General features: G+C 42.9%; 1 long non-coding RNA gene across 2 annotated transcripts; it reads right to left on the bottom strand.

The window, feature by feature from the left end:
* Positions 1 to 539: 539 nt before the first annotated feature.
* Positions 540 to 7,316, bottom strand: LOC148320808 (uncharacterized). 2 transcript variants are annotated; one of them, XR_015846973.1, is made up of 4 exons: positions 7,031 to 7,316; positions 6,671 to 6,895; positions 2,003 to 2,182; positions 540 to 1,909 (listed from the first exon to the last, which is right to left on the bottom strand). It is a non-coding gene; the product is annotated as an uncharacterized LOC148320808 (long non-coding RNA). The 2 variants fall into 2 exon arrangements; XR_015846972.1 differs by having other exon boundaries at positions 2,003 to 6,895.
* Positions 7,317 to 11,245: the final 3,929 nt, after the last annotated feature.

The raw sequence follows: 11,245 nt of genomic DNA on the forward strand, positions 1-11,245 counted from the left end.
GTCTCCTCCGGAGCTCTCGCACGGTCCCGAACGGAGCGAAATGTCGCCCCGCTAGTGCCCGGGCGGAAGTTGTTCCTCTTCGGCTTAACTGCCACGCACACTGGCCGGAGCTCTGGTACGGTCCGAACCGTGCGAAACGTCGCCCCAAATCGTGCCCGGGGGAACGTGCTCTTCTTTGTCCACTCTCCTCTTCGCCCACGTTCTTCTTCGGCGCACACCGACCGTCTAACCACTCCAGCGCCCCGTCGTGCCGCTCGGCGAAACTACAATGCCCCCGAATATTTTTTAGACCCGCGAAGCACTGAACCCGCGAAAGGTGAACCGCGAAGTAGCGAGGGTTCACTGTATTGCAGCCAGATACCTATAAAATGTCATTTAATTTGCACTGTTTTGATCGCCACTGTTTTGCTCATTGAACAACAAATGAAAAGATGAATCATACACAGTGTTTGTAAAGATAATTGTCAATGTTTTATTAAATGAAATTCCAATGTAAAATTGTGTAATATTGTGTTATATAATGGGTCTACAACATACATTTCACACAGACAAGAAGAGCTTTATCTCATGAAATGTGTTGAAAAAAAACTGTAACATTTGAACATTGTTTTGCGTTACAACATCCATGTTTACTGGTCATTATTAACTTATTAAGTTTAATATACACTACACAAGCTGGGTAGCCGACACCCCTCAACCACCATAACAAGTTCGCTAACCCTTTAAGTCGAACGAGGTAGCTACCATATCGGGTTCAATTTGTGCCAAAAATATGCTGTTGTGCCTTGTGTCTCTGTATATGTCGTCATGACGTGTCATTGACAAAGCCTTGTGTCGATGTTAGTTGTCGATGTAACTGTCTATGTTAGATCTCAATGTGTGGATGTTAGATGTCAATCTATGTGTCTATATTAGATGTGTTTATGTTAGATGTCTATGTAAATGTTGGTTAGATGTTGATGTGTTTATGTTAGATGTCTATGTAAATGTTTATGATGGATGTCGATGTGTCTGTTATATGTCTGTGTTTGTTAGATGTGATCGTAATGGTTTATGTTAGACGTCAATGTAAGTGTCAATGTTAGATGCCCATGCATGTTTGTTAGATGTCGCTATGTGTCATTGTTACATTTCAACGTAAATGTCGTTCGTGCAAGTTTCCAATCCTCCAGCCACGTGACATCGTGCGCGTCAAAGTGATAACTCGTACATTTCACGGAGGAAAAAAAACAGACACCATTGGTAGCTTTACAAATCCTAAAATGTAAAAATTAATCATTTATTTAGCAGGGATGCATGGTGGGCGACTTGTTAGCACGATGGTCTCACAATGCAGAGGTCGCGGGATTGATTCCGGCTTTCCTGTTTGGAGTTTGCATGTTTCCCACACGCCTGCGTGGGTTCTCCGGTTTCCTCCCACATTCCAAACACATGCATGGTAGGTTGTTTGGACACCCTAAATTGATGTGAGTGTGAGCGCGGATGGTTGTTTGTCTTTGTGTGACCTGTGATTGGCTGGCAACCAGTTCAGGGTGTACCCCACCTACTGCCCCAAGATAGCTGGGATAGGCAACAGCACCCCCCGCAACCCTTGTGAGGAGAAGCCGTACAGATAATGGATGGTGGGATGGCATTTATAATGGACGGCCGCCACGGTGGCCGACTTGTGAGCACGATGGTCAGAGGTTGTGGGATCGATTCGGGCTCCGGCCTTTCTGTGTAGAGTTTGCATGTTCTCCCAAGCCTGCGTAGTTTTCTATGAGTTCTCCAGTTTCCTCGCACATTGCAAAAACATGCATCCATTTACTCTGATGCCAATGTTCTCTGTACCTTATGGCAGATTTTTCTCTTTGCCAAAGACTTTAGCACTTGTAGAGCGAGGTCCTGTGCCACAGTCGTCAACTGCACCCTAAAATCAGATCATTTTGTATTTTAGACATTACACACTACACAGTTAAAGATGGTCCAAAAAAGACAAATGGATTAATGTATTTCAACTTACATAATACTCTTTAAAGAGCTGACCAGCTCATTCCCAGAGGTACAAAATCAGACACAAGATGACAACATCGTTGCTCATGTTGACAGAAGGGTTATTCCCACGTTGCCGTCGTGTGGAGGCTTGAGCGGCTCCCTGGAGTGCAGCTAGCACTCTGGGGGCCTGACTAAGAGGAATCTCACCCTGGTGGTCGAACCAAGCGTTAAAACTTGCTCTCGACTACACACCTCAAAAATGGAAATGGCAGGGATGAGACAGGAGGTGTGAAAACCACACGAAACTACTACTACTACAGAAGGGTTGCTCAAAGCCTGGAGAAAACATAAAAAGTAATAAATAAGACAGTGCCACACAACCAAACAAAATATAGAAGAAGTTTGTTCACAAACATTTTGTCTCAGACAAAGCAAATGACTGGAAGCAATGTGAGCCTGCTGTCATGCACATAAACACAAAATAAAGAATTCTAAGGCACAATATAAAAACAACACATTTCCCCCCCTCTTTCTGTACCTCTTGCAGTCAACTTGGGAGCAGTCCACCCGTTGACTGCATTGACTGGTTGGGCACTCCTGTATTCAGATGTTTTTAAGATGGTGAAATTACCAAATTGAAATCACAATTAAATTTAGAGTGATGGCCAGGCCTTAATCAGCGGTGAGTTAAAATCAAAACAATAGTTACTTGTAGTGACACTCATGTCATCAGGCCCTATACGCCAATTGTGCAGTCGTGTAGGGCCCCGACTTCACCAAAGGGCTCTGATCTGGTAACCCATTGCCGAGACATCCTATTACTAATGCGCACGCGCAACGTGCGCTCCATTTATGGCAAACCAATTAATGACGCTACATCTCACTTTGCGATGATTAGTCCGCGGGGCAACGTGCAATTGTGTGTATACAAGGGCACCAAGCAAAATGTCAAAAAGACTGATGGGTGCGTAAAAACAAAGGAAAAAAAACATCAATTATGTTCTGTGCCTATTCATTTTATTTTCAGGAACGTTAGAGTTAGCAAACATTAACTAAAGATGTCCTGCACTCAACGTTAGATCTTGCTTTAGGCTTTTTTGGACATGTTTGTGTGATTTACTTATGTATTCATTGTTTTATATTAAAAAATTTGGTTGGCATCAATGTGCTTTCAATATTAGATATTTAATAACTCGTCAGTAACAATAATAATGAAGAAAAAAAGTTCACACTTAAAGGTGCCTAAATAATATCACTACAACACACCAAAAGAAACTAGTAGTTCTTTTCTACATTCGAATCGAGGGCTCAGTTTCACATTTGTCCATCAGTGAGTGTACTGGCCTCACAGAACCTTTCTGCGAACCAGTTAGTTAAACATCTCCACACAATCAGTCACTGACGCCAGGATGGGTTTAGACCTTCTCTTTATATGGCAGGTGTGAAACTGTAACAAATATATCACAACAATAAATAAAATGGCGTGGGCCTACCATTTTGTAGAATGTGAGTCTTGAGCGTGGTAACTTGTAGAGGTTTGTGAGTACTGCCCAGGCATACATCTCCAACTATCACCCACCCCAAGTCCAGTCTCTGAGCATATGGTGCATCGTGAGGGCCATTGATTTGTCTACGTACTTAATGAACCCTCAGTATGTCCCGTCCAAGCAATAGCAGAATCTCAGCATCGCTGTCTAAGGGCGGCAACTAGTAAGCAATGCTTTCAAGATGGCGATGACCGTTTGCTGCAACTGGAGTGGGGATTTCATCTCTTTTGTTTGGTATCATATTACACTCAATTAAGGTGGGTAAGGGTAGAGCAAGAGCACCATCTATGGACTCAATTATGTAACCAGATGCTCTTCTTCCAGTGGCAAGACCTGTACCACTACATGTTTGAAGGGTGTAAGGCACTGCATTACCTTGGACCTTAAACATGTCAAAAAACTCAGAGCGTGCCAGTGATACGTTACTTTGGTCATCCAGCATAGCGTACATTCTTTTGCTCATGCTAGAGTCATTGGCAGGACAGATGTTGACGAGACATATCTTCGAGCAAGATTTACCGGTGAAGCCCTTCCCACACACCTCAGTACAACTTGAAACGACCGTTTCCTCTTGTCCTTCTTGACTCTCCCCGCCTTGATCTGCTGGAGGTTGGCGGAATTTGGGAGGATGAGGTGCATCGGAGTGCAAGGCGGTTGGGTGCTTATCACTATGGCATTCCGAACACTTGAGTTCCGCTTCACAATTATGAGCCACGTGTTTGTTGGATGAACAGCACTTGAAACAGATTCTGTATTGCTTCAGTATACTCTTGCGTTCCTGAATAGGTTTTGCTCTGAAGCTTGTGCATTGTTGTAGGGCGTGTGATTTATTATGCAAAGGGCAGTGTTTGTCCGGGCCTTCTTTAGGTAAAGCAGTAACATCCGTTTTGTGCACTGACACTGTTCTGCGATTGTAACTTTGATTCTCCACATACTTGTCTTTTTTAACATCACTGGTGACCAGCGTCTGCGAATTGAAACTTGGGTTGTTGTGTGCCCTTGCTTGTGTTTCAATAAAATCCAGAAAGAATTTGAATGGGGGGAAAGTCACCTTGTTTTGTAGCTTGTAACGTGAACCATCCATCATCCACTTCTCCTGTAGCCAAAATGGAAGCTTATTCACAATCGGAGCTATCCCTCTTGCAGTGTCGAGGTAAGCAAGTCCGTGCAAATATCCTTCTTCCTTTGCAGAATTGATTTCCAACAGCAAATCGCTCATTTCTCTTAGTTTACGGCCATCTTTATGTCCTATTTTGGGAAATTGGTCAAGCTTTGCAAAGAGAGCGCCTTCTATAGCTTCTGGAGACCCGAAGTCTTGTTCTAATCTCTCCCATATAAAATCTACAGTCGCAATTGGTTTGTTTATGTTTACTGCTTTAATTCGTTGAGCATGTTTGCTGGACTCGGGCCCGAGTGACTTTATCATGAGATCAATTTCTTCTGTTACCTTAAGATCAAGTGTGCTAATTACATTGAGAAACGATGATTTCCAAGACAGATAGTTTTCTGGTCTGTCGTCGAACTTGCTGAGTTCTGATGTTAGTAGTTGGCTCTTCACTAAATATTTTACAATCTCATTAGTGTCACTAGAATGATGCTGCGCAGCGGGGTAATACTGAGAATTACCACAAGAGGGCAGTGTAAGACCAGGAGAAACATAATTCTTGCGTTGAGGGTAATTTGTTGAATGTGGCTGCTTTCCCTCTCTTACAAAGGAAGATTTGGGGTTATCACGACCATCTTCTGAGGTTCGACGGTTCTGATGGTCCCTTGATGATGTGAGCAGAACATGTGGCACTCGGGAATCTCCTGGATGAACTGAATGTGTGTCCTCTTCCTGATTGTCATTTTCTGACAAGTCGTTGGCTGGTTCATTGGTTTGACTATGTCTATGTACATATTCTTCCGTACGTTCAAGTGTGCTTTGCATTTCTTGAGGTGGGAGTCCTGATCCCTGACTAGCAGGAGTGTAAAACCTAGCAGCAGCAGACTCCAAAACTGCCGCCTCGATTGCTGCAGCTTCAGCTTCACCTTCTTTTGCTAACAGGTCGAGTTCTGCTTCTAATTTGGCCTTTTCAACTTTTAGTTGTAGTTCTTTCTTTGCAAATTCAGCCTTTTTGTGGGCAGCCTCTGCTTTGGCACGTGCAGTAGCGGCTGCTAACATCACACTTGAGGCGGAGGAGCGGCTTGATTTCTTCGAAGCGGAAGATCTCATCTCGATATCCATTTTTGTTGTTGGTATGACGTGTTGTTAGAATAATATTAAAAGGTTATTTTACATTTGCCGTGACACAGCTTTATTTTAATACGTAGTGCATATCACATGTTGCAATCTAGTGAAGTAGATTATGCTTGAGTGTTTGCAGTTTGAGTGGAAATGCAGGAGAAAAGCTGACGCAAGCAACATCGTGCTGAATCCTGATAAGAGATGTTTGCTGAAGTCTGCTGCAACTACGACGACACCTGTGCTAAAGAAGAATGTCGAGAATAATAAACAAATTCTTATGAAGTGGCTACAGAGAAATAACATAAGAACAATTATTAACAAATGTAATAAAGAGAAGTTGATATCACACGGCACAGCATTAACTACACGGTATAGGTTTTGTTGCTAATTTTGGTTCACACATTAACTAACAACTCTGGGAACAGCCACCTGCACCCAGGTTAAGTCGACTCCAAATCAACATGAAAGAAGTGCGGACGTGAGCAGGATCAACAACAGCTGCGACCAGAATAAACATACCCTTGATCTGTTGTGTAAACATGTATTGTGATATAACTCGTGATTTTCAATAAAAGGCCCAGGGAGGTGCAGTAAGCTTCAGAGATTCGACCCGATCACTGGGGTAACATCTCTCCTGGCTGCCAGACTCTTGCCACTTGGTGTCCGTGTCTATTTTGTCTCTGATTCTTCCGTGACATTTCAAAGTTCGGGTTGGATGGTGACTGGATCGAGCGGAGGGAACAGTGACGGCTGGAGAAAGACTGTGCACAGCAACTAGTATTTAAAACCCTCATCTTGAGGCCAGCCTCGCTAGAACATCCCGACTCTCAGCTCGATCACCATCCGACTGAACCAGAAGGGACAGCACGGAACACCAGGGGTAAGATAAACTTTAAAAATATATTATGTCTGATTGACGAACCTGACACGTGTCTTTACTCTCCCTCGACGATACTGCGTGTGCCGTGCTGGTCAGGATACAGCGTATGACGTGCAGCATAAATGAGGAGTTCGTCCACTGGTTTCCCTTTTCACTGTACTGGCCTCACAGAACCTTTCTGCGAACCAGTTAGTTAAACACCTCCACACAATCAGTCACTGACGCCAGGATGGGTTTAGACCTTCTCTTTATATGGCAGGTGTGAAACTGTAACAAATACATCACAACAATAAATAAAATGGCGGCACATTCGGCAATGCAAATAGTTCACATCCTAATTTGCGATTTACAAACTCTACTAATTAGCATCAATCAATGGTTAAATATTTGGAAACCACTTACAGGGAATGCCGTTTTATGGACTTAAGCATCAGACACAACCTAACTGCTACTTGGCTTTGTGTATAACAGACTTTGTGTGAGCAGGAAGCGCTTGTTCTCGCGCAAAATTTTGACACTCTCTTAAAGGGACAGTGCACCACCAAACTGGGACTTAAAGGGGAATGGCATGCAACAGTCTCTTAACTATAAACTATTGAAAAGATAATAACGGCCAAAACAGTGAGCCTCCGATTCTTGTAGACGACAGAGCTTTGTTATAGGACGACAAAGCTCGTTGGACTTTGTTTTTATTTTAACTTGGCTAACAAGACCGCCTCCACCAGGAAAAGTCTCCACAATTCGTCCAAGTGGCCAAGAATTTCTGGGTGACGTGTCGTCCACGATCAGCACAACGTCTCCAACACAGAAGTTTCTTCCAGGCGAAGACCATCGTTAACGTTCTTGAGGCTGCATAAGCAACACCAGCATTTCCAGAAGATTTCCGCGAGATACTGCACTTGTTTCCATCTGTGATTGGCGTATTGGTCGTCTTTACAGAAGACTCCAGGAGGTAACTCAGGTTTGACCTTCAGCAACAACAGATGATTGGGTGTGAGTGCTTCCAAGTCGTTGAGGTCGGAAGATGTCTTTGTGATAGGCCTGCTGTTTATAACTGCTTCAGCTTCGCCAAGCAAGGTATATTGAGACTTTCTTCATCCGAAATTTGTTCTTTTACAGTGACATTCAGGATTTTTCTCACAGACCAAATAAGTCGCTCCCAGCTTCCTCCGTGGTGGGAACCTGCTGGGGGATTGCTATGGCACCGAATACCTTTTTGCAGGAAGTGTTTCTCGATTTACTTAGTGTTCCATTCTTTGATTGATTTCTTCATTTCACGTTCAGCTGATCTAAAGTTGGTTCCGTTATAAGAATACATCTCTCTCACTTGTCCTCTTCTGGCAAGAAATGTTCGGATTGCGTTGAGACAAGCATCTGTGTCACGTGAAGATACAATTTCCAGATGTACGGCTCGTACAGCGAGACATGTAAAAATCACGCCGTATCTCTTTACTTGTCCTCTTCCCCTACTTACTTAGAATGGACCAAAATAATCAACGCCAATTCTCTTGAAAGGCGGATTGTCAGGTAGCACTCTTCTGATGACTCTAGCAGCTCCAGGTATCCAAAACTGTTGATGCAGATTAGCCATCATGTGCTTCCTTCCAGCGTGAGCTGTGATCTCATGAATGTATCTCAGGACTAGCTTTGTGTAATGTGAATCCTTGGGCAAGATGGCTTGCTGTTTTGCTGTTTCAGGCATGGCTGCGTGGCTCAACTGTCCACCAGCCCTCATGACACCATCTTGAAGTACTATATTGAACTTGTAAAGTGGGCTACTTTTCTTCACCCTTTTTTGTTTTTCAAATATGGCTAAATCTTCTTTAAAACTTTGCCTTTGACAGTATTTCACAAGTTCTCTTTCTGCTTTATCCAAGTCGTCGCAGGTCAAATACTTTCCTTTGACAGTTCTCTTGAATAAATTCATCTTGCCTTCTTCACCTAATGTGATTAACTCCTTTCTTTTTTACTTTAACTCTGTCAGTAAGTCTTTCAGCTTTAGAAACCAGGCTACGGCCTGTTTCAATGCTGTCCAAGACGAATAATGGTTCATCCACTGGTCCAGAGAATCTTTGGGCTCTAGTGGCTGAATTACATGCACTTGAGTCACTCTCTTTTGACCTCCAGGTCATTAATATCCAGGAGTCCAGGATCCAGATTTTTCGGCCAGTGGTCTTCTGATCCGCGGAAGAAGCTAGTTCCCGAAAGCCAGTAGCCATTTTTCAAAAATGCCTTTCAGTTTGTCCTTTTGCTACGCAATCAGCTGGATTTAGAGCGGTGTTGATATATCGCCACTGTGATGTCGGAGAATGCTCCAGGATCGCTGCCACCCTATTTGCGACAAACGTCTTGAATCTGGTGGTCTCACTGTTCAAAGATAAAGATGAAGATAAAGATGTCCTTTATTAGTCACACAATGGGGAGATTTGAGGTGTTACAGCAGCAAAGATATAGATCACATAGAGTTGGCGGCGTAATGTAGCCGTTATAACATTAGCAGCAGACATTCATAAAAAGCATGCAAATATACACAGTATAAACGTATATAAGTGTAAGGAAACACTCCTAATGCTTGTCCATTATACAGAGGGGGAAACGCTGTAATGATAAAAACTACTGAATGATTGAAAATACTGCAATGATAAAAATATTGCAATGATAAAAGTACTGTAATGGTAAGAGTACTGAAATGATAGAAAAGTACTGCAATGATAGAAAATACTGCAATGATAAAAGTACTGTAACAGTAAAAAGTAATGCAATGATAAAAGTATTGTAATAGTAAAAGTACTGCAACGATAGAAAAATACTGCAAGGATAAATGTACTGTAATAGTAAAAGTACTGCAATGATCGGAAATACTGCAATGATAAAAGTACTGTAATAGTGAACGTCCTGCAATGGTAGAAATACTGCAGTGATAAAAGTACTGTAATAAGTCAAGTCAAGTCAAGTCAATTTTATTTGTAAAGCCCTTAATCACAGACAGTCTCAAAGGGGTTTACATAACCACAATCGACATCCCCGATCTCAACCCCCAGGAGGGCAAGGAAAAACTCAAAAACCCCATTAGGGGAAAAGTGAGAAACCTTGAGAAGGGACCACAGATGGGGGAATCCCCCTTCCAGGATGACCAGGCTGCAATGGATGCCAATTGGGCAACATTTGACACATACAATGATGCTATACAATAATAGATGAGATAATGTGAGAGTCAATTGAATGAAGTACTGCAGGAAGATGACTTCAGTGGAGTGGGTCCTCATCCAGGGCCGTAATATCCATGGCAGCATATCCGAGGATGAGCCTTCGATCTTGTCCCGGTCAGTTGGTGTAAATTCAGAACAGCCACTTCCAAGTGAATCACCATCACCTTATTCCCAAGTCGGGGAATTGGGAACAGAAAAAAGAACAGAAATAGTAAACAGGCCAACAAGTAGTTCAATGAAGTGCTGAAATATAAGGAAATCAGAAGAGGCGCTGCATGAAGACGACTTCGGCAGAGCAGGTCCCTCCCCGGTTGGTCAGTGCCGTAATCTTCATAGAAGGTCACTATCACCTAATTCCCAAGCAGGGGAAGAGGGGGCAAAAAGAGAAGAAGCGGCAGTAAACAGGCCAACAAACAATTAAATTAGATGCTAAAGTATATAAATAAATTGATCAAATGTCGCGCTGCAGGAAGACGACATCACTGGAACAGGTGCATGCCCAGTTGGTCAATGCCTTAAACTTCCTAGTGGGTCACCGTCACCTAATCCCCCAGCCGGGGAAAAAGGGGGCAGAAAAGAGAAAAAAGCGGTAGTAAACAGGCCAACAAATAGTTCAACTAAATGCACAAGAGTATAAATGCGTCTTTAATAGTGTTTTGAACATTTATACTGAGGTGGCGCCTCTAATACCTGAGGGTAGTGCATTCCAGAGCATTGGTGCACGAATAGAGAACGCTCTAGAACCTGCGGACTTCGTTTTGGCTCGCGGGATCACTAAAAGACCAGCATTTTGTGAGCGAAGATTCCGGGTCGGAACATATGGTACCACGAGGTCAACGATATAGGGAGGTGCTAAGCCGTGCAATATTTTATGGGTAAGTAGCAGAACTTTAAAATCACATCTCATGTGGACCGGAAGCCAATGCAAATTGGCAAGTATCGGGGTAATATGATCAAACCTTCTCGTCCTAGTCAAGAGTCTAGCTGCTGCATTTTGAACTAACTGCAGACTTTTAATACTCGACATGGGGAGACCCAAGAGCAAAACGTTACAATAGTCGAGGCGAGACGTAACAAATGCATGGATTAAGATTTCTGCGTCACAAGTTGATAGAATTGGGCGAATTTTAGCAATGTTACGCAGGTGAAAAAATGCAGTTCTAGTAATATTTTTAATGTGCATTTGAAACGACATAGTTGCGTCAAATATAACACCGAGATTTTTTGTTGAATCCTTTTGGGCAATATTACATTTATCGATAGAGTGGTGTCTTTGAAAAGGTACCGATGACGCTCTGGTCAGCATCTCGGTTTTATCCGAGTTAAGACGCAAAAAATTGAAAGACATCCATTGATTAATTTCGGCAAGGCATGCCTCTAATTTATAGCAATCACGTTATATCCAACG

The sequence above is a fragment of the Idiotropiscis lumnitzeri genome, chromosome 16 (genome assembly GCF_059441095.1).
Source record: "Idiotropiscis lumnitzeri isolate Australia: NSW breed Sydney's pygmy pipehorse chromosome 16, RoL_Ilum_1.0, whole genome shotgun sequence".
Taxonomy (NCBI): domain Eukaryota; kingdom Metazoa; phylum Chordata; class Actinopteri; order Syngnathiformes; family Syngnathidae; genus Idiotropiscis; species Idiotropiscis lumnitzeri.